The 23,501-nt window shown below is 45.5% G+C and overlaps 1 pseudogene; it reads right to left on the reverse strand.

Annotated features, from left to right (window-relative positions):
- Positions 1 to 637: 637 nt before the first annotated feature.
- LOC147113038 (uncharacterized) lies at positions 638 to 5,071 on the reverse strand (annotated as a pseudogene).
- Between the last annotated feature and the right edge of the window lie 18,430 nt (positions 5,072 to 23,501).

The following is a 23,501-nucleotide window of genomic DNA, read 5'->3' on the forward strand; positions in this document are numbered from 1 at the left end:
GGCTGCAGCTTTTGACAGTTCAGCGGCCATTCTGCTTTCTGTGCTGGTGAGATGAGGGACTCCCGAGACCTGAAGGAAGGAAGCCTGCAGGAGAAAGTAAAGGTAAGTAAACCTTATTAAAACACTTTACACTTACCTCACACACTTACCTCTGCACACATGCACCCATCACTCACCTGCACAATGGACATCTCGACCCCTCCAACCCCTGCAGACTGACGGTCCGCCTTGCTAACTTGATGTGGTTCGGAGCCGTTGGACAGCCCACACTTCAGGGTTAAAAATAGGGATTAGGCAAAAATCTGCCTGTTAACTACCTGTTAACGGGCAGTTAATTGGCACTAATCCCGTTCCCGCCTCGGGGAGGCGGCTCCCAGCTCAGGTCGGGTACCCGCCTCCTGGGACATTGGCACGGAGGCAGGTTGGGGGCGGGATGGGTTCCTGCCCCCCGATTCTGCAATTTTCCCACCACTCCCGCCTCCAAACTCGCCTCCTTGGGGCTTGGAAAATCGAGCCCAGAGTCTCAGAAAGAGGCAGAGTCCCAGGAGCAGGCAGAGCCCCAGAGAGGCAGAGTTCCAGAGAGAGGCAGAGTCCGAGGCGAATGGCCCATTCTGTGCTGTAAAACGATGTAAAACCTTCAGTAGGCAAGACTGTTGGGACCCTTGAGATGTTCTTGGCTGGTGTCCTCTGAGAGCTCGAGCCCATGAGGGCACGGCTGTAGACTAGTTCCTTGGCCGCTGTCGGGACAGTCTGGCCCTGTCAGCTTTCTGGCACTATAGGGAGTTTTGGTTGAGATAAGTGGTGTGGGAGCAGACATGCTGATGTCCTGCGAGAAGGCAACACTTGCCTGTCCCGTAGCGTTGCCGTCAGTCTCATGGAGCTGTGGCTCATCACTCCCATTGATCTGAGGGAGAGCAGATTGCAGAAGATGAGTGATGCTTTGAAAGCCCCTGTCCACCAGTCTATCAATCTGATGCACCAGTCTCTTTAATGTGGAGCAGTCTGAGCTTCCATCAATGCTGCAAAAACTGGCGACACATACTCCTGCTGTGAGAGCTTGGCTATAGTGTCCCTGGAGGTGGCCACACATTGTAAGGGAGATTGCAAAGTGGAAATGCCATGCAACCAAATGCCACACATTTTGGAAGTGGGATCTTCCATACTTTCCGACATGGTGCTCAATGTTTTTGGTAGGCCTTCCAATACCTCATAGCATCTCTGGCGTGCATCAAGCAATTTTCTTTTCATGGCTGAGCCATGGAAGTCCACATCTCTGTCCTGTTCAGCAGAGCCGGAAGAGGATGTTGCCCTCTGGAGAGTCGTCTCCTGTGCTATCCCTGACATCAGTACTTGTCATGCTCACTTGTGCTGTGCATTTCACCAGGTGCAGGCCGCTCTCATTCACTATCTATCCCAACTAGGGTGCCAATCTCTGAGCTTATACCTGGGAAGTAAGGTAGCGTGTGACGATGCTTCCACGTAGCTAAAAAAAGGGAAGAGGTCCTACAAGTAGAATTTAGGGAGTTAGGAGCCAAGCTAAAAAGTAGGACCTCGAAGGTAGTAATCTCTGGATTACTACCAGTGCCACGTGCTAGTAAGAGTACAGAGAACAGGATAGTTAGGCTAAATACGTGGCTTGAGCAGTGGTGTAAGAGGGAGGGTTTTAAATTTTTGAGGCATTGGAACCAGTTTTGTGGTAGGTGTGACCTATACAAAAGGGACGGTCTACACCTGTGCAGAGATGGAACTGATGTTCTCGGGGTAATTTTTGATAAAGCAGTTCGGGAGCATTTAAACTAGTATGGCAGGGGGCTAGAAACCTATGTAGTGAAATAGAGGAAAGTGAAAGGCAGACAGAAATAAATGGTAAAAGGGTGAGGAACAAAAAACAAAGGGCCAAACTAATTCATAAAAAATGTGAGCATAAAAAAAGCCTGAGGGTTTTATACCTTAATGCGAGAAGCATCAGGAACAAGGTAGATGAATTAGCTGTGGAAATAGAGGTTAATAATTATGATCTAATTGGGATTACGGAAACATGGTTGCAGGGTGAGCAGGGCTGGGAGCTTAACATACAGGGGTATTCAGTATTTAGGAAGGATCGACAAAAAAGAAAGGGAGGAGGGGTAGCATTGCTAGTAAAAGAGGGGATAAATGCAATTGAAAGGAAGGATATTAACTCAGTTAATACAGAATCTATATGGGTGGAGCTAAGAAATAGCGAGGGGCGAAAAACATTAATAGGAGTGGTATATAGGCCTCCAAATAGTAAAATAGAGGTTAGGGAGGGCATCACGAGGGAAATTAGAGAAGCGTGCAATAAGAGCACAGCTGTCATCATAGGTGACTTTAACTTACATATAGATTGGACTAGCCTAATCAGTAAAAATAATGAGGAGGAGGAATTCCTTGAGTGTTTAAGGGATGGTTATCTGGATCAATATGTCGAGGAACCAACTCGGGAACAGGCTATATTGGACTGGGTACTGTGCAATGAGAAGGGACTAATCAGTAATCTTGTTGTACGGGGACCCTTGGGTCAGAGCGATCATAACATGATCGATTTCTCACTCGAAATGGAGAGCGAAGAAATTGACTCAGAGACTAAGGTCCTGAATTTAAACAAGGGGAATTATGATGCCATGAGACGGGAACTGAGTAGGTCTGATTGGACAACGTTCCTGAGAGGACTGGAGGTAGATAAACAATGGCAAACATTTAAAGATAGAATGACAAAATTGCAAAAATTGTGTATACCAATCTGGCATAAAAGGAAATCTAAAAAGGTGACTCAACCGTGGATAACAGGGGAAATTAGAGACAGCATAAAATCCAAAGATAGGGCGTATAAAATAGCCAAAAAAAGCGCCAGAGCGGAAGATTGGGAACAGTTTAAGATAGAGCAAAGGAGGGCAAAGGGCATGATCAAGAGGGGCAAAATAGCTTACGAAAACAAGCTGGCGGAAAATATAAAAACTAACTCCAAAAGCTTTTATAAATATATCAAAAGGAAAAGACTGGTGAAAACCAAAGTTGGTCCATTGCAGTCAGATACGGGGGAATATATAATGGGAAATAAGGAAATGGCAGATCAACTAAATGCATACTTTGGGTCAGTCTTTACGAAGGAAGACACAAAAAACCTCCCTGGGATATCGGGAAAAATAGGGACATTGGCAAAGGAGGAACTGACGCAAATCAATATCTCTAAGGATATGGTGTTAAGGAAGCTAAAGGGATTGAAGGTGGACAAATCCCCAGGGCCTGATAACATGCATCCTAGGGTACTGAAGGAGGTGGCCCTAGAGATAGCGGATGCACTAAGGATGATTTTTCAGAACTCATTAGACTCGGGAACAGTGCCGATGGATTGGAGGGTAGCTAACGTTACCCCACTATTCAAAAAGGGGGGTAGGGAAAAAGCAGGTAATTACAGACCTGTAAGCCTTACATCAGTTGTGGGCAAAATGCTGGAGTCCATCATTAAGGATGAAATAGCGGAGCACTTAGCAAATGGGGACAGGATAGGACAGAGTCAACATGGATTTACAAAGGGTAAATCGTGCTTGACTAATCTATTGGAATTTTTTGAGGGAGTAACTGGTAGAATAGATGGGGGAGAGCCAGTAGATGTGGTGTACCTGGACTTCCAAAAGGCCTTCGATAAGGTCCCACATAAAAGATTAGCATGGAAAATTGAGGCTCATGGGATAAAGGGGAAAGTTTTGGCGTGGATAGGGAACTGGCTGTCAGATAGAAAACAGAGAGTTGGAATAAACGGCTCATTTTCTGAATGGCAGGCAGTAACAAGTGGGGTACCACAGGGATCTGTCCTGGGCCCCCAGCTGTTCACAATTTACATTAATGACCTGGATCAGGGAGTCGGATGCAGCATTTCCAAATTTGCAGACGACACTAAACTAGGAGGTGGGGTGGGCTCAGAGGAAGAGACCAGGAAGCTCCAGAGCGATTTGGACAGACTGGGCGATTGGGCGGATAAATGGCAGATGCACTATAATGTGGACAAGTGCGAAGTTATCCACCTTGGGTGCAGGAACGGGAGGGCAAATTATTATTTAAATGGCAATAGATTGGGAGAGGGGGAAGTACAGAGAGACCTGGGTGTTCTTGTACACCAGTCACTGAAGGCGAGCATGCAGGTGCAACAGGCGGTCAAGAAGGCAAACGGTATGCTGGCCTTCATAGCAAAAGGGTTAGAATACAGGAACAGGGATACCTTGCTGCAGCTGTACAGGGCACTGGTGAGACCACACCTCGAGTACTGTGTACAGTTTTGGTCGCCTCATCTGAGGAAGGATGTTCTTGCCATGGAGGGGGTGCAGCGGCGATTCACCAGGCTGATACCAGGAATGGCGGGAATGACCTATGAGGAGAGACTATGTAGTTTAGGGATGTACACACTGGAGTTTAGAAGATTGAGAGGGGACCTCATAGAAGTGTATAAAATTCTGACAGGTCTAGACAGACTGGATGCAGAAGGAATGTTTCCCTTGGCGGGTGAGAACAGAACTAGAGGACATAATTTAAGGATAAGGGCTAAACCATTTAGGACAGAGATGAGGGGGAATTTCTTCACTCAGAGAGTGGTGAACCTGTGGAACTCATTGCCACAGAGGGCAGTGTACGCCAGCTCATTAAATATATTTAAGAGGGAATTAGATATATTTCTACGGGCAAAAGGGGTTAAGGGTTACGGAGAGAAGGCGGGGACGGGATACTGAATTAAAGGATCAGCCATGATCTCATTAAATGGCGGAGCAGGCACGAAGGGCCGAATGGCCTACTCCTGCTCCTATCTTCTATGTATCTATGTATCTATGTATCCTCCGAGGTGTCTTCTAGAGCAGTTGCTGATCAGGTTGCTGAGTGGGACCTGGAGGGCAGAAGAGAGGGACAGGAGTTAGGGTGGCATTTGCAAATGCTGTCTGAAGGTGCAATTGCTCATGGTTCATGAGAAGGTTCAAGTGATAAACAATCACCCCTGCTCAGAGGAGCCACCAGTCTCACCATCTCCAATGCTGTCAGCTCTTGCTGTGCCACAGATTTCCATTGCCTCTTGCTTCACTTGGGTGAGGGCCACGATGACTGGTACTCCCCCACGGATCTTATCTTCCTCTCTTCTGCTGTGGAGTGACTCCTCCTGCAGAAGGAGGAGTTGTGAATGGCTACTGAGAAGGCAAAGTGCACATGTGTGGGGCTTCTGAATATAATGCACATGGTGAGAAGGAGACAAAGTAAGATGCTAGGAGAATAGAGACATTTTGAGTGGGATGTCAATGGATTGAATGTGAATTGAATAAGGAGGCATGAGATGAGTTGTAGGTTGTACAGTTGACAGCAGGTGAGAAGAGAAAGTCATTAGTGGAAGCAATAAAGGCAGCAAGCAGCATGTATGTTGAGTGATAATGAGAGGTGGTGCAGTGTGCCCTTGTGATTTGCCATGAAAGATGTGATACAGGAGTTCAGCTGCTCTGAATGCTGGAGGATGAAGGAGAGGGTCTCTGACCAGGTACAGTGCAAGAAATGGGGAAAGAACATAAGAACATAAAAAATAGGAACAGGAATAGACCCTTCGAGCCTGCTCCACCATTCAATAAGATCATGACTGATCTTCTACCTCATGTTCCCGCACTATCCCCATATCCCTTGATTACCTTAGTATTCAAAAATCTATCGATCTCTGTCTTGAATATACTCAATGACTGAGCATCCACAGCTTTCTGGGGTAGAGAATTCCAAAGATTTCAGTGAAGAAATTTCTCCTCAACTCATAGAAACATAGAAGATAGGAGCAGGAGTAGGCCATTCGGCCCTTCGAGCCTGCTCCGCCATTCAATGAGATCATGGCTGATCATCCAAATTCAGTACCCGGTCCTCAGTCCTAAATGGCCGACCCCTTATTCTGAGACTGTGACCCCTGGTTCTAGACTCCCCAGCCAGGAGAAACACCCTCCCTGCATTTACCCTGTCATAGAGTCATAGAGTTATACAGCACAGAAAGAGGCCCTTCGGCCCATCGCGTCCGCGCCGGCCATCAAGCCCTGTCTAATCTAATCCCATTTTCCAGCATTTGGTCCGTAGCCTTGTATGCTATGGCATTTCAAGTGCTCATCCAAATGCTTCTTGAATGTCAAGCCCCTTAAGAATTTTATACGTTGCAATGGGATTCTCTCATTCTCATTCCCCTAAACTCTAGGGAATATAGGTCTAGTCTACTCAATCTCTCCCATCTCAGGAATCAGTTTTTTGAACCTTCGTTGCACTCCCTCTGCGGCAAGTATATCATTCCTTGGGTAAGGAGACCAAAACTGTACACAATACTCGAGGTGTGGCCTCACCAAGGCCCTACATAATTGCAGTAAGAATTCTTTACTCTTAATCTCCAGAACTAGCCGCACCTCTAGCCAAGCTGTTCCAGTACAGTTACAACACTGGCATCTATCCAACAATGTGGAAAACTGCCCAGGTATGTCCTGTCCACAAAAAGCAGGACAAATCCAATCCAGCCAATTACCGCCCCATCAGTCTACTGTCAATCATCAGCAAAGTGATGGAAGGTGTCATCGACAGTGCTATCAAGTGGCATTTACTCACCAATAACATGCTCATTGATGCCCAATTTGGGTTCTGCCAGGACCACTTGGCTCCAGACTTCATTACAGCCTTGGTCCAAACATGGACAAAGGAGCTGAATTCCAGAGGTGAGGTGAGAGTGACTGCCCTTGACATCAAGGCAGCATTTGACCGAGTGTGGCATCAAGGAGCCCTAGTAAAACTGAAGTCAATGGGAATCGAGGGGAAATCTCTCCACTGGCTGAAGTCATACATGGCACAAAGGAAGATGGTTGTGGTGGTTGGAGGTCAATCATCACAGCCCCAGGACATCGCTGCAGGAGTTCCTCAGGGCAGTGTCCTAGGCCCAACCATCTCCAGCTGCTTCATCAATGACCTTCCCTCCAACATAAGGTCAGAAATGGGGATGTTCACTAATGACTACACAGTGTTCAGTGCCATTTGCAACTCCTCAGATAATGAAGCAGTCCATGCCCACAGGCAACAAGACCTGGATGACATTCATGCTTGGGCTGATAAGTGGCAGGTAACATTCGTGACACCCAAGTGCCAGGCAATGAATATCTCCAACAAGCGAGAGTCTAACCACTGCTCCTTGACATTCAACGGTATTACCATCGCTGAATCCCCCACCATCACATGCTCTGGGGGCCACCATTGACCAGAAACTTAACTGGACCAGCCACATAAATACTATGGCAACAAGAGCAGGTTAGAGGCTGGGTATTCTGCAGCGAGTGTCTCACCTCCTGACTCCCCAAAGCCTTTCCACCATCTACAAGGCACAAGTCAGGAGTGTGATGGCATACTTGCCACTTGCCTGGATGAGTACAGCTCCAACAACACTCAAGATGCTCGACACCATTCAGGACAAAGCAGCCCGCTTGATTGGCACCCCATCCACCACCTTAAACATTCACTCTCTCCACTACCGGTGTACTGTGGCTGCAGTGTGAACCATCTACAAGATGCACTGCAGCAACTCGCCAAGGCTTCTTCGGCAGCACCTCCCAAACCTGCGACTTCTACCACCTAGAAGGACAAGGGCAGCAGGTGCATGGGAACACCACCACCTCTAAGTTCCCCTCCAAGTCACACACCATCCTGACTTGGAAGTATATCGCCATTCCTTCATCGTCGCTGGGTCAAAATCCTGGAACTCCCACCCTAACAGCACTGTGGGAGTACCTTCACCACATGGACTGCAGCAATTCAAGAAGGCAGCTCACCACCACCTTCTCAAGTACAATTAGGGATGGGCAATAAACGCTGGCCTTGCCAGCGACGCCCACATCCCATGAACAAATTAAAAAAAAACTCCAATCCTTTTGTAATAAAAGTTAACCTAATTTGCTTTCCTAATTACTACTGTACCCGCATGTTAACTTTCTTTGACTCGTGTACAAAGACACTCAGGTCCCTCTGAATACCAACATTTCCCAATCTCCCACCATTTAAAAAATATACTGCTTTTCTATTTTTCCTACCAAAGTGGATATCTTCACATTTCTCCACATTATATTCTATCTGCTGTGTTTTTGCCCACCCACTTAACCTGTCTATATCCCTTTGCAGCCTCTTTGCGTCCTCATTACAACGTACTTTCCCACCTAGGTTTGTATTGTCAGAAAACGGACCCCTCATCTAATTCATTGATATAGATTCTAAATAGCTGAGGCCCAAACACTGATCCTTGCGGTACCCCATTTATTACAGCCTGCCAACCTGAAAATGACCCATTTATTCCTGCTCTCTGTTTTCTGTCCATTAACCCATCCTCAATCCATGCTAATATATTACCCGCAATCCCATGAGCCCTAATTTTGTGTAAGAACCCTCATTGAATTTTGTGGCACTTTATCGAATGCTTTTTGAAAATCTAAATACACTACATCCACTGGTTCCCCCTTATCTACCCTGCTAGTTGCAATCTCAAAAAACTCTAACAGATTTGTCAAACACAATTTCCCTTTCATAAATTCGTGTTGACTCTGCCCAATCATATTATGATTTTCTAAGTGCCCTATTACCACGTCCCTAATAATAGATGCTAACATTTTCCCTATTATTGATGCCAGGCTAACTGGCCTGTAGTTCTCTGTTTTCACTCTCCCTCCATTCTTGAATAGCAAGGTTACATTTGCTACCTTCTAGTCCATGGGAGGAGTGCTGTACTTATTTTGCTGTCCTTGTAAGGTCATTAAATCTGTTGTGGCACTGTATCCAGGTGCTTGGGCTGATGCTCCAGCAGCTGGCCCAATCTCCTACCACAACCATGCTTTCATCCCCAAACTGTTGGGCACCTTCTTTCCATGTTGGGGAAAAAGCATGTCCATCCTGGCCCTGAACTTGGACAATAACACTTCCAGGGAGGTGTCAGACAAGCTGGGTGTTACCTTTCCCTTCTCCTTAGCCATCTGAAAGCTCCAGCATATTGACAGTTCAAAGTTGTCAAAGTCTTGAGAGTAAGTGAATACAACTTCCCTTTAAAAGGTGCATTGCCACCAGAAATTACGCAAGTCAGATGGACAGGCGTTGTCCTCCTCGGACACTCCCCCAGAGATCCCGGCTCCCAGGAAAATCAACACCTATCTCTGTAGACTTCATACTGTAATTATATCCTCCTGCCAGTGGTAGTGCTGCAAAAGAAGGAAATGAGAGAGCGAAAGAAATACAGAGAGGGAGACAGCAGCACAAAGATGACCAAGATAGTTAAGACAGACCAACTTACCATTGGCAACACCACAGGTGATCTGCTGGTCATGTGTTAAACGTCTTGGCCTAGAAATTTGATATTGCCAAAAACAGGCGCGGGCACCGCAATGTGCAATATACCCGCACCTGTTCAATAAGCACAGGCAGCACATAACTTCATGCTGTCTGCTATTTATCATGATTGTAGCACACAGCCTAGCACTGAACATGTTGCTGACAGACTGTGCGCTCAGCAGGGGGCTGAAGTTTGTGTTTCGCGAGCAAGGCTAGCTTTAAGTAAAGCTCCTCTTAAAGGCAGTCTGCAGCTCTTAAAGCTGAGCTGCCTTCTGCAGATAAAAAAATTTAAAAGTGCTTCAGCACTAACACAAATGGCTCAACAGGCCAGGGAAAGGGCACCCAGGGTCTCGGACACAGCACTCGACTTTGTGCAGGAGGTCAACACTGGAAGAGAGGTCCTGTACCCGCAGGGGGCCAGGAGGCTCTCCAGAAAGAAGGGTGTAGGACCAGATCGCCACCCAGGACCTGGCTCCAGTGCCCAAAGAAGCTTCATGACCTCAGACAAGTGGTCAAAGTCAGCGAATGTATTTTCAAAAGCCGTCTCCTACCAACTGCACCACTAGGCTCGCACACTGCTCAGTGCATGAACCCCCACTGCACCCCCCTCATCCCATCGCTCACCTACCAACAATCTCTAACAAACACAAGGCACACCTCACACTCCTAACTTCACCTCACCCCCTTGGAGGAGACAGTGCTGACCATTCTTGGTAGAGGCATGGCTGAGCCCTTGGCCAGCTGCGGGACTGAAGGAATACAAGATGTCGGTATCCTTATATGTTATCCTCTTTCTCACATCCCACTTTCGCCTCATCCCACAATCTCTTCTGATTTACAAGCTGCTCATGGTGTAAGCATGCACCTCTGGCTTTACCCCCTCCCCTACCCTTGTGCCTTCCTCATTTCACACATCCAAGCAACCCAGCCTGCCCAACCAGTGGTTGACCAAGAAGAGGGAAAGGAGAGTGAAGAAGAAGAAGAAACACCATTACTCGATTTCACATTCCCAGCCACCAGCTCTTGGAGGTCATCCTGCAAGGCCATCTGCAGTGTCCCTCACTGAAAGTCAGCAACCTTCCACCAGACATGCTGCAGCCACTGGGGTAGCACAGCGTGACATCACTAAGATAGGCAAAGGCAGATGCAAAACAGTCACTAAGGGAATGCATAGGGTGATTAGTTGATTTTTTGATGTAATACTAGATGCATATATGAATAAAGTTGGATTAGAAGATTTGCTTTGTGGTGACTTTTATTTCGACATTGTGGCCAAGAGGACAGTGTGATGGTCAATAACAGAGGGAAGGGAAGGTGTGGGACAGATGTTGAAAGGGGAATTGGGGTTGTGTTTACTGGTACCACAGGTGGATGATTCCATCCTGGATATCCCGGCCATAAAGGGGCTGTCTGGGTTGCCTCCTTGCTTCTGCTTTCTCCTCTTCTTTTTCTTCTTCTGTTTCCTCCTCTTCTCCTTCCTCCTCTTCTGCTGCTTCCTCTTCTGCTTCTTCCTCTTCCCCCTCCTCTTCCCTCTGTGAGCAGCTTGTCTCCTTTGCTGCCTCTGCTCCATCTCCATGTCATTATTGATCTGGACGAGGGAATTGGATGTAATATCCCCAAATTTGCAGACGACACAAAGCTGGGTGGGAGGGTATGCTGTGAGGAGGATGTCGTGAAACTCCAGTATGATTTGGACAGGTTGGGTGATTGGGCAAAAACATGGCAAATACACTATAATGTGGATAAATGTGAGGTTATCCACTTTGGTGGCAAAAACAGGAAGGCAGATTATTATTTGAATGGCAATAGATTGGGAGAAGGGGAAGTGCAAAGAGACCTGGGTGTTATTGTGCACCAGTCGCTGAAGGTAAGTATGCAGGTGCAGCAGGTGGTTAAGAAGGCAAATGGTATGTTGGCCTTCGTAGCAAGAGGGTTCGAGTACAGGAACAAGGATGTCTTGCTACAGTTGTACAGGGCCTTGGTGAGACCGCACCTTGAGTATTGTGTGCAGTTTTGGTCGCCTTACCTGAGGAAGGACGTTCTTGCCATGGAAGGAGTGCAGCGAAGATTCACCAGGCTGATACCTGGGATGGCAGGAATGACGTATGAGGAGAGATTGTGTCGATTGGGCTTATACTCACTGGAGTTTAGAAGATTGAGAGGGGATCTCATCGAAACCTATAAAATTCTGTCAGGCCTGGACAGACTAGATGCAGGAAAGATGTTTCTGATGGCCGGGGAGTCCAGAACCAGGGGTCATAGTCTAAGGATAAGGGGTAAGCCATTTAGGACTGAAATGAGGAGGAATTTCTTCACCCAGAGAGTGGTGAACCTGTGGAATTCTCTGCCACAGAGGGCGGTGGAGGCCAGTTCATTAAATATATTCAAGAAAGAGTTGGATATATTTCTTAAGGCTAAAGGGATCAAGGGATATGGGGAGAAGGCAGGGACAGGGTACTGAATTTGGATGATCAGCCATGATCTCATTGAATGGCGGAGCAGGCTCGAAGGGCCCAATGGCCTACTCCTGCTCCTATCTTCTATGTTTCTATGTTTCCATGTCATGTTGCAACCCAAGGGGGACTGCAACTAGAGCCCCCAGGACTGGGAGCAAGTGGTGTTCCCAGAGGCCTTCCTTTAAGAGCCAAACCCCAGCATCACTCCCTGCACTCCCTGCACACTTTAGCAACTTTTTAAATGTATTGCACCAACCCACTACTCCAATAAAATGTAAAGCAAAAATCTAAATTTACCTGAAAATTGTGTGTGTTCCTTTAAGAAATGCTGGCAGCGGGTCGGTTGTACTGCTGCATGCATGTTCTGCCGTGCGTGTTTTGGAGAGGGTGTTAATAAGAGCAGCGATGTCCAAAATCCCAGATCGTGCGTCAATTCAGTGTTGCACACCGATTGACGTCATGATCTGGATCATTTAAATATGTGAAGCAAGTGCAGGCAACAGCAGCGCTACCGACCTGCCTAAAATGGCAGCCACCGTGTTCCACACCAGAAGTGGGCGGAAGCAAGGTGGCCGCCATTTTTCCTTCTAAACCGGTCTTAATGGCCGACACAAATGGCTCAATTTCCTGGCCCTTGTGTCTAGCAAGCATTTCCTCTTTGTCACATTGACTTCCTGTGTCATGATTTGTTTCCATCACACCTGGGTTTTACATCTGTTGTTGCTGTAACATTTGCATATTGATTTATCATTGGCCCGCAGGCATCTGTAAGGAATATGTGATCACATATTGAGTTGTCATTGGCCTGCAGGCATCTGTAAGGACTGTTATTGTTTAGAGGACCCAGGGAGTCCTGACTCCATCTTGTCCACACGGTGCTGTTTGAGTTCACAGACCTGATGCTTCATTAAAAGAGTTTAAATTGTAATACTCCGTTGTCCTGCAATTTATTATTTTTGTACAAAGTGTGCAAAACAAGACATGGTGTCAGAAGTGGGATTTGAAATGGACATCATTGGATCTCCCTTACCTCGAATGAATTGGGAATCTTTGAACTTACCTAGAGAATGGTGCAAGCTCAAGCAACACGTGGAGTTGATGTTCTCGGATCCACTGAAAAGCAAAGGGGAGGAAGAAAAATGCAGCTATCTACTCTTGTGGATCGGAGAAAAAGGGAGAGAAATTTTTAACACATGGTCTCTCACCACAGATGAAGCAAAGGTACTGAAAAGTTATTTTGACCGTTTTGAAGCATATGTGATGCTCAAGACAAATACGATATTCGCTAGGTACAAGTTTCAGGAGAAAGTACAAGGAGTTAGTGAGTTGTTTGAACAGTTCGTGACTGAGTTAAAACTGCTGGTAAAAGACTGTGTATATGCAGATAAAGATGAGATGGTCAGAGACCACATCGTGTTTGGAATACATTCAGCTAAAGTGAGAGAGAAACTTTTGAATGTTGGGTCCGGGCTAACGCTGGACAAAGCTATAGACATAGCTAGATTGCACGAGATAGCCCAAGCACAGTTGAAAACCATAACCAGCGCCACGAGCAGCTCGAGTGAACAGACAGTGCACGCAGTTAATAGATACACACCAAAGAACACTGCCCAGAGAGCCTGTTTCAGAACAGAAAGAACAACGAGAGTTCTAAAAATGGGCAACACAGACATAAAACGCTTCAAAAACTGTGGATATTGTGGAAACAACTGGCATGGAGAAAAGGAGTACTGCCCTGCCAAAGGAAGGCAATGTACTAAATGTGGTAAACGGAACCACTTTGCTAAAGTTTGCAAGACTGTTTTCGGAAAAACAGTACACACAGTGAGTGACAGCCAAATGCCAGATAGAGAGCCAAATGCAGAGGAACTGTTTATTGATTCTGTGTCACAGAAAAAACAGATTTCAGAGACTGAGCAAGCCTATGCCGATATTGAGATAGGGAAACAGGGCAAAGAGCTTAAGTTTAAACTAGACACTGGATCTCAGGTTAATGTAATTTCTCTGAGTGAGTATCACAGCTTGAAGGATGAGTGTGAGCTACAGCCCACCTCACGCAGATTGACCAGCTATGGGGGTGAGCAGCTCATTGTAAAAGGCACATGCATGATGAAATGCAAGTACAAAGAAAGCGACATGATGTTGAACTTTTACATTGTTGACACTCAAGCACCTCCAGTGCTAGGTCTAAAGGCATGTTTAGACATGGACCTCGTCAAGCCAGTGCTATCATTGACAGCACCAGTTGATAAGCAGACAGTCATGGAGGAGTTTGCTGACGTTTTCAAAGGAATCGGACTATTCCCAGGTGAATGCACTATTCACCTTGACCCAGCAGCAACCCCTGTGGTTTGCCCACTGTGGTGATTATTCTTGTTTTATAAGAAGCATTGTAATTGGTTGCCTGTTTTCCTGCCTTGAGATATATGCTGTAAACTTATTGGTTAGTTGATTCCATGTGACCTGTGGTGGCCATCTTAAATTCAGTTTTCTACAGTGGTTGAGACTGGGTGCTCAACATGTACTTGCTGGTTTTTTAAGGTTAATAAAGCCTAGCTTTTGAAAGGCAATCTACTCTTTATTTCAGTTTATTAACCTTTTGCTATAATGGAACGATATCTTCGACCGGAACGATTTAATGCTGACCCTAATTCTGCAGGAGTGGATGATCAATGGAAACATTGGTATCGTACATTTAAAAACTTTTTGGGTGTGTTGGATCAGCAATCTCTGAATAAGTTGGATATACTAATCAACTACATTGCTCCGGATGTGTATAAGTATATTTTGGACTGTGAAACTTATGAATTGGCTATTGCTACGTTGGAAAAAAATTTTGTTAAACCCAAAAATGAGGTATTTGCACGTCACCTTTTATCTGCCCGTAGGCAGCAGGCGGGAGAATCCTTGGATGCTTATTTACAAGCACTCCGGCGCCTTGGTGCTAACTGTAATTATAAGGCCGTGTCTGCAGAAGAACATAAGGAAGAGTCGGTACGGGATGCATTTATTAATGGATTACTGTCTAGATCAATTCATCAGCGGATATTAGAAAATAAGACCTTGGATCTTAAGAGTGCTTTTGAGCAAGCCTCTACATTGGATTTAGCTCAGAGAAGTTCGGATTCTTATGCTCTTTTTGATCGGCCTGCGACCGTGGTTTCAGCAGTTCCGGATGAAAGGGAGTCACGTGGATTTAATAGGAGTGGTTTACCAGATTCCGAAACAGTTTCTACTTCGGCAGCTGTTGCCTCTAGGATTCAGAAGTGTTATTTTTGCGGGAACGCCCGGCACCCCCGTCTGAAGTGCCCTGCCCGGGAGGCTGTGTGTAGTAAATGCGGCAAGGGAGGTCATTATGCACGTGTTTGCAAATCGGTTGCCTCCTCTGCGACCATTCAGCCTTTAGATAGGGCGTTTATTGCATCAGTTTCTGCCGCCTTTTCCCATGGCCTAAACAATGCTATAGTTATGGCCCAAGTTAATGGGTTAGAAGTGAAGGCCCTTATAGATACAGGCAATACTGAGAGCTTTATAAGTCTTCAGTTTGTGAGGGAGAAGCGTTTGAAAATTTCGCCTGCTTCCTATCAGGTGTGTATGGCTCAGCCGACTCTCACCTCACAAGTAGCTGGTTGTTGCCTTGTGAAATTAATTCTCCTAGGTAATACGTATACTGATATACGCCTATCCATTCTGCCTAATCTCTGTGCGGACATTTTGATTGGTCATGATGTGCTTCAATTACATGAGTCCCTCAGTCTTTCTTTCGGAGGAACCAAGCCACCTTTGTCTATTTGTGGATTAACTTCTTTATTCATTTCTCCATTATCACTTTTTTCCAATTTGATGCCGGACTGTAAGCCAATTGCTACCAAGTCAAGAAGGTATAGCAGTCAGGATAAAGAATTTATTAATTCTGAAGTTCAACGTCTTTTATCGGAAGGAATCATTGAACCTAGTTTTTCGCCCTGGCGGGCACAGGTAGTTGTCACCACTAATGAGAGACATAAGAAGCGAATGGTGATAGACTACTCTCAAACTATTAACAGGTATACTCAATTAGATGCGTACCCCCTGCCTAAGATTGATGAGCTTATCAATAAAGTATCTCAATATAAGGTTTTTAGCACTATTGACCTAAAGAGTGCTTATCATCAGATTCCTATTGCTAAGAGGGACAAACCATATACGGCCTTTGAAGCTGGCGGAAAGCTGTACCAGTTTTGCCGAGTACCATTCGGTGTTACTAACGGTGTCACCTGTTTTCAACGGGCAATGGATGCTTTTATAAGTGATAACTCTCTCTCTGACACCTTCTCATATTTAGATGACATCACGGTGTGTGGCAAATCAAGGGTGGAGCACGATTTGAATCTAGAAAGATTCCTTCAAGTTGCGGAAAAAGTTGGCTTAACTTTCAATAAAGAGAAGTGTATCTTTTCGACCACCGAGGTAAATTTGCTGGGGTATATTATCTCGGGAAACAAGATTAAACCAGATCCAGAACGGCTGCGACCACTGATTGAGTTACCTTGCCCTACTAATTCTAAGGCCTTGCAACGAGTTGTTGGACTGTTTTCTTATTATTCTAATTGGATTGCAAATTTCTCACAGAAGATCCGGCCCCTTATTCGGGTTACGACATATCCTCTATCATGGGAGGCCAGGATGTGTTTTGATAATCTTAAAAAGGATATCCTTGGAGCAGTTGTGCATTCTATTGATGAGCAGGTTCCCTTTGTGATTGAGACGGACGCTTCCGATTCTGCAATTGGGGCTACCCTGAACCAAAATGGAAGACCTGTGGCCTTTTTCTCATGTACTCTGAGCAATAGTGAGCAGAGACATTCATCAATAGAGAAAGAGGCGTACGCAATAGTAGAAGCACTGCGTAAATGGAGACATTATTTATCTGGGCAACATTTTACGTTAGTAACTGACCAAAAATCTGTGTCCTTCATGTTTGATGTCAAACATTTCGGAAAGATTAAGAATGATAAAATAATGAGGTGGAGGATCGAGTTGGCATGCTATCATTTCGATATAGTCTATCGTCCGGGGAAGGATAATGTTGCCGCTGATGCGCTGTCGAGGGCTTATTGTTCTGTGCTTCACGGAGATACACTTATTAATCTTCATAATGCTTTGTGCCATCCTGGTGTTACGAGGATGATACACTTCGTACACAGTAAGAATTTGCCCTTTTCAGTTGAAGACGTCAAGCGGATGACTTCGTCATGCTCTGTCTGTGCCCGGTGTAAACCGAATTTCTTTAAGCCTCAACGAGCTCATCTTATAAAGGCTACTTCTCCCTTTGAACGCCTGAACGTTGATTTTAAGGGGCCTCTTCCTTCAACGACTCAGAATCGATATATATTTACTGTTGTGGATGAGTTTTCAAGGTTCCCTTTTGCTTTTCCTTGTGCAGATGTATCAGCTGCTACAGTTATTAAATGTCTGACTCAACTTTTTGTCATCTTTGGGATGCCTGCGTATATCCATTCGGATCAGGGAAGTTCTTTTATGTCTTCCCAGTTGAAGGAATACCTCCAGAGTCGGGGAATTTCTACTAGCAGAACTACCCCGTATAATCCCCCAGGGTAATGGACAGTGCGAACGATACAATGGGGTGATCTGGAAGGCAGTTATGTTGGCTTTGACATCCCGGAACCTTAAGAATACACAGTGGGAAATGGTACTGCCTGATGCCTTGCATTCCATTAGATCATTGCTTTCAACGGCTACTAATGTGACCCCCCATGAAAGGCTCTTCAACTATCTGCGGAGATCCACCACGGGATATTCGGTACCTTCATGGCTTACTATGCAGGGACCTTTGCTGCTCCGACGCCATGTTAGATTGTCAAAGTATGATCCTTTAGTGGAGGAGGTGGAGCTATTGGAGGCAAATTCCCAATATGCTCACATTCGATTCCAAGATGGGAAAGAAAGTACGGTTTCAGTTAAAGACTTAGCTCCTTGTGGTGGCCAGCCCTCTCCTGAGGACATTAACAATAGCCATAATTCAGATAATGTTGATGTCGTCACAGATACTATGAACATTTCCAATCCTACTGCAGACACTTACAATTCTCTTAGTCTGCCCCCGATGGATATTCATGACCCTCCCAGTCTACCTTCTAATGGGACTTCCAATCCGGAAACCGTTGATAATTGGGATATTGATAGCCTCCCTGCAGAAGATATTTCTGTGTCTCCTGGTGTGGGAGGGCAAGGAACTCCATCAAGGCTAAGAAGGTCGACACGAACAAGATATCCGGTCGACCGATTAAAAATGGACTTTTAAAATAATTAATAAATTAATAGTAAAATTTTAAAATTGTTGAAGGCATTATACATGTATTGCTCTAGTCATAAATAACTAATTGTAAACTGTAAAGGCTACCTAGGTTGAAGTATATTTTAAAAGGAGGGGTGAATGTGGTGATTATTCTTGTTTTATAAGAAGCATTGTAATTGGTTGCCTGTTTTCCGGCCTTGAGATATATGCTGTAAACTTATTGGTTAGTTGATTCCATGTGACCTGTGGTGGCCATCTTAAATTCAGTTTTCTACAGTGGTTGAGACTGGGTGCTCAACGTGTACTTGCTGGTTTTTTAAGGTTAATAAAGCCTAGCTTTTGAAAGGCAATCTACTCTTTATTTCACCCACCAAGAAGGATACCCCTTGCTCTATGTAGTCGCCTGAAGGAGGAGCTGCAGAGCATGGAGATTACAGGAATCATCGTCCGGGAAACAGAACCGACAGAGTGGGTCAACGCGTTAGTAGTAGTCGAGAAACCACGTACAGGTAAGCTCAGAGTCTGTCTCGACCCCAGAGATTTGAACAAGGCTATCAAGCGCCCTCACTACCCTCTACCAACGCTAGATGACATCACACCCAAGCTAGCAGGAGCACGTTACTTCAGTGTAATGGACGCACGAACAGGATACTGGACTATCAAGCTCACGGAAGAGTCATCTAAGCTAACGACGTTCAACACACCATTTGGATGCTACCGATTTCTGCGTTTACCATTTGGTCTTATCTCAGCTCAGGACGAATTCCAGCGGAAGATCGATGAAACCTATGAAGGCCTCGACGGAGTAGTCGCAATCGTAGATGACATCCTCATCTATGGCAGGAATAGAGAGGAACATGACAGGAACCTCCGTGCGATGCTACAAAGATCACGGGAGAAAGGTATCCGGCTCATCCCTCAGAAAAGCATAATCGGATCCACCGAGATCAGTTATTTCGGGCATCGCCTCTCAACTGATGGCATTAAACCAGATCCAGAGAAAATCTCCGCCATCAAGAAGATGGAGCTGCCGAAGAACCGCGCAGAGCTAGAGACAGTACTAGGCATGGTTAACTACTTAGCCAAGTTTGCCCCGAGCCTCTCCGAAATCAACGCACCCATGCGCCAGTTGCTCAAACAATCCAATGAGTTCCTATGGGACAAACAACATGACACAGCATTTCAGAAAATGAAAGACCTAATCACCAGAGAACCAGGACCAGTTCTTGCCTACTTCGACCCCAACAAAGAGCTCAGACTACAAGTGAACGTGTCAAAGTATGGACTAGGCGCAGTATTGCAAGAAGGAAAGCCCATCGGCTATGTTGAGTCTGTGTGTCCCAGTTATGCTTATGATCAATCACTGGACACAGACAACAAGAATAACTTTTAACAGGTCTTTACTATTCGGAGGTCAGGGCTGAACTGCCCAGCAAATCCCTACACAACACTTATATGTGGTCACCACCGGTATTACAGTATACAGCAGCCAAGAGAAAGTAGTACATCTCTTAAGGTAGTTCTCTTAAGGTGGAACAGGTTACATACACCACAATCCTCCCTTTTTAGCTTAACAGTTATATCCCCATTTAACATAACATAATAACATATATATATATACAACTTCATGCAAAACAGTTCAAAGATTCAGTCTCTGAGGAGGCCTCCTGATTCGAGTTGGATAACGCCTTTCAGGGGTCTCTGATTCTCGTTGCTGGGGTGACTCATCTAGTTGGTCTCTTATGGATTGGACATCATCATCAGGTACATTCACTTCTGAGGTAGATGCTTCAGGTTCACTAACTTCTTCCACGGTTGTCTCTGCCGTAACCATGGGTTCGACCCTTGTTCTCGATTCTACCAGTTGGTCAGCATGACGCCGTATTACATTTTCACCAATATCTACCGTGTACATCAGGGGTCCTTGTCTGGCCCGAATTGTTCCAGATTGCCATTTCTCGTTTTTATAGTCCCGGGCTAACACTGGTTGTTCTATTTCGAAACTCCGAGTGGTCTTGTTATTTATATGCTGGAACTGTTTGTTTTCAACTTCCCTCCGCACATTTGGTTTTAACAAGTCCAACCTGGACCGCAACCTCCTGTTATAGAACATCATGGCAGGACTTTGGTTTGTCACTGCATGAGTGGCGTTTCAATATGCCAGTAGGAATTTGTCCACCTTGTGTTGTAGTGGAATCTGATCTTCGCTCATGGCCTTTATTGCTTTTTTGAACGTTTGTACAAATCTCTCGGCCAACCCGTTTGTAGCCGGATGATATGGGGCAGAGGTATAATGTTTCACCCCATTCTTCTTCATGAATTTCTGGAATTCTTCTGACACGAACTGCGGTCCGTTGTCTGAACATATTTGTTCTGGCAATCCATTTCTTGCAAATATCGTTCTTAGCACCGCGATCGTCTTTTCCGAGGTAGTGGTAGTCATCTTAATCACTTCTGGCCATTTAGAATGTGCGTCCACCGCAATTAAAAACATGGAGTCCATGAATGGACCAGCAAAGTCAATATGTACACGTTGCCATGGGGTTGAAGGCCATTCCCATGGATGCAGCGGTGCAATCGGAGGTGCATTTTGCACTTTTTGGCACCCTGAGCAGCTTTTCGTCAGATCCTCTATCTGTTGGTCGATACCCGGCCACCACACATAAGCCCTAGCAAGGCTTTTCATCTTGACTCCCCCCAGATGACCTTCATGCAGTTCCTTTAGAACTCTCTCTCTTAACTTAGGAGGAATAATCACCCTTGTTCCATACATCAATGTTCCTTGACAGAAGGACAGCTGTTCTCGTCTTGCTGAGAATGCCGGTAACAGTGGATCACCATGTGCTGGCCATCCCTTCACTGTCACTTCGTAGACCCGGGACAGTGTCGGGTCGTTCCTGGTTTCTCTTTCAATACTTGCATTGGTGACTGGTAAACATTCGATGATGGTCGAGTGAAATAACTCAACAGGGTCAACCGTCGGTGCCTCCTCCTCTGTAGGTAGTGACAGGCGCGACAGCCCATCAGCATTACCATGCTGCTTTGTACCTTTGAATTCAATCTGATATTGATGTGCCCCTAGGAAAAGGGACCATCTCTGGAGTCTCTGTGCTGTCATCACCACAGGCTACGCTTCCGGATCTCTCACAGACAGTGAAATCAACTATGCTCAAATCAAGAAAGAGCTATATGCAATTCTGTTTGGATGTAAGTGTTTCCACCAGCACGTTTATGGCCGACAAGTCATTGTGGAATCCGACCACAAGCCCCTCGAGTCAATCATGAGGAAACCACTAGCCGCAGCCCCACCAAGGCTACAGAGAATGATCCTTCAGCTACAGAAGTACGACTTCACAATCATTCACCGTCCAGGCAAAGACATTCCTGTCGCAGACACACTCTCCAGAAAGTCTCTTAGCTACCAGGACAGCAGCCTCAGTGAAGGCATGGATGTGCAGGTGCACATGGTTTACAACAGCTTACCTGTGAGTGACTCAAAACTGAAGGATATCCGAGCAGGAACAGAGAAAGATGCACAACTCACACTGCTGAGCAAAGTCATACATGAAGGATGGCCTGAGGAAAGGAGGAAATGCCCTCAGAGCATATCTGAATTCTGGAACCACAGAGACGAACTGTCACAAATCAACAGAATCGTCTTCAAAGGGGAGAAAATCATCATTCCTACCAGTCTCAGAGAAGAGATGTTGACAAAAATTCATGCTGGACATATGGGCATGGAAAAATGCAAACAAAGAGCACGTGACATTATGTTTTGGCCCGGAATGTGCAAACACATTGAGGACATTGTCGGAAAATGTTCCATTTGTCTAGAACGCTGCCCATCAAATGTCAAAGAGCCCATGATACCTCAACGTATCCCAGACAGGCCCTGGCAGGTCGTCAGCTGCAAGCAAGTGCATGCAAAACGTGTACAGAGACAGCAACACCAAAAGAGATACTATGACAGGTCAGCTAGACTACTGCCGCCGCTGCACAATGGAGAATCCATCAGAATCCAGGAGCATGACTACTGGAAGCCAGCAGTCGTCATCCAGCCAGCTGACACTGAGCAATCGTATCACGTCCGCACCCCAGAAAGACAGGTGTACCGCCGCAATCACAGGCTCCTCCTGAACACCAAGGAACAACACCGTCATTCCGACGAGAGGATCAGTTCAACAGAGTGTGATGAACAGAGCAATACACAAAACACATCATACTTACCTGAACCTGAACCTGAACTGTTGACTGATTCAGGAGCATACTCAGTTCCATACCACACAAGGTCGGGACGAGAGGTCAAGCCTAGAGTTATCCTTGACTTGTGAACTGCCAAAGGGTGTAGGCGGATCACTGCCCTAAAAAAACTGTACATCGTTATTGAAACGTTGAGATGTTTTCAGTGCTCGTTAAATGTTGAGTTTACTTATGTTGATGCTACTGAGAACATTATGTAGAAGAAAGGTTCAAAAGTAATGCATAACATTTTTCTTTTAAAAGAAAGGGGATGTAACATTTGCATATTGATTTATCATTGGCCCGCAGGCATCTGTAAGGAATACCTGTTATATTCACATGTGATCACGTGCTCAGTTGTCATTGGCCTGCAGGCATCTGTAAGGACTGCTATTGTTTAGAGGACCCAGGGGGTCCTGACTCCATCTTGTCCACACAGTGCTGTTTGAGTTCACAGACCTGATGCTTCATTAAAAGAGTTTAAATTGTAATACTCCATTGTTCTGCAATTTATTATTTTTGTACAAAGTGTGCAAAACAAGACAGTTGCAATACAGGCCAAAGATGGCAAGTTAAGTTTCGACTTTCAATTTTGCTCCCCATCCCCAGGATGTTTAGAGGAAACGGGAGCTTCCTGGCTGCTGATTTCCATCAGAAGCCAAAATAAAGAAAGAAAGACTTGTATTTATATAGTGCCTTTCATGACCTCAGGGCTTCCCAAAGCGGTTCACAGCCAATGAAGTATTTTTGATACTGTGGTAACGTAGGGAAATGCAGCAGCCAATTTGTACACAGCAAGGTCCCACAAACAACAATGTGATAATGGACAGATAATCTGCTTTAGTGATTAGTTGGTTGAGGGCTAGGAAAATCTGCCCTAATATTGCAACTTTTTACGAAAGTACACAATTCAATCCACTTTGATATACAGGAAACTCTTTGGTATCCGGCACTGATGGGACCAGCGTGTTGCCGGTTGATCAAAAATTCCAGATGACGGAGAGGGTTATCTACCAAGGCTATTTTTAACAAAGAAAAATAAAAAAAATCAAGAAATGTGCAGTATACAGTAATTGGGTACTCACCTACAGAATGTTGTGTTAAATGGATGGTGGAAGATGCTTGATTAAGTACAGTACTGCCAG

The sequence above is a fragment of the Somniosus microcephalus genome, chromosome 9, assembly GCF_052327205.1.
Source record: "Somniosus microcephalus isolate GS21.2 chromosome 9, FLI_Smic_1.0, whole genome shotgun sequence".
Lineage (NCBI taxonomy): Eukaryota > Metazoa > Chordata > Chondrichthyes > Squaliformes > Somniosidae > Somniosus > Somniosus microcephalus.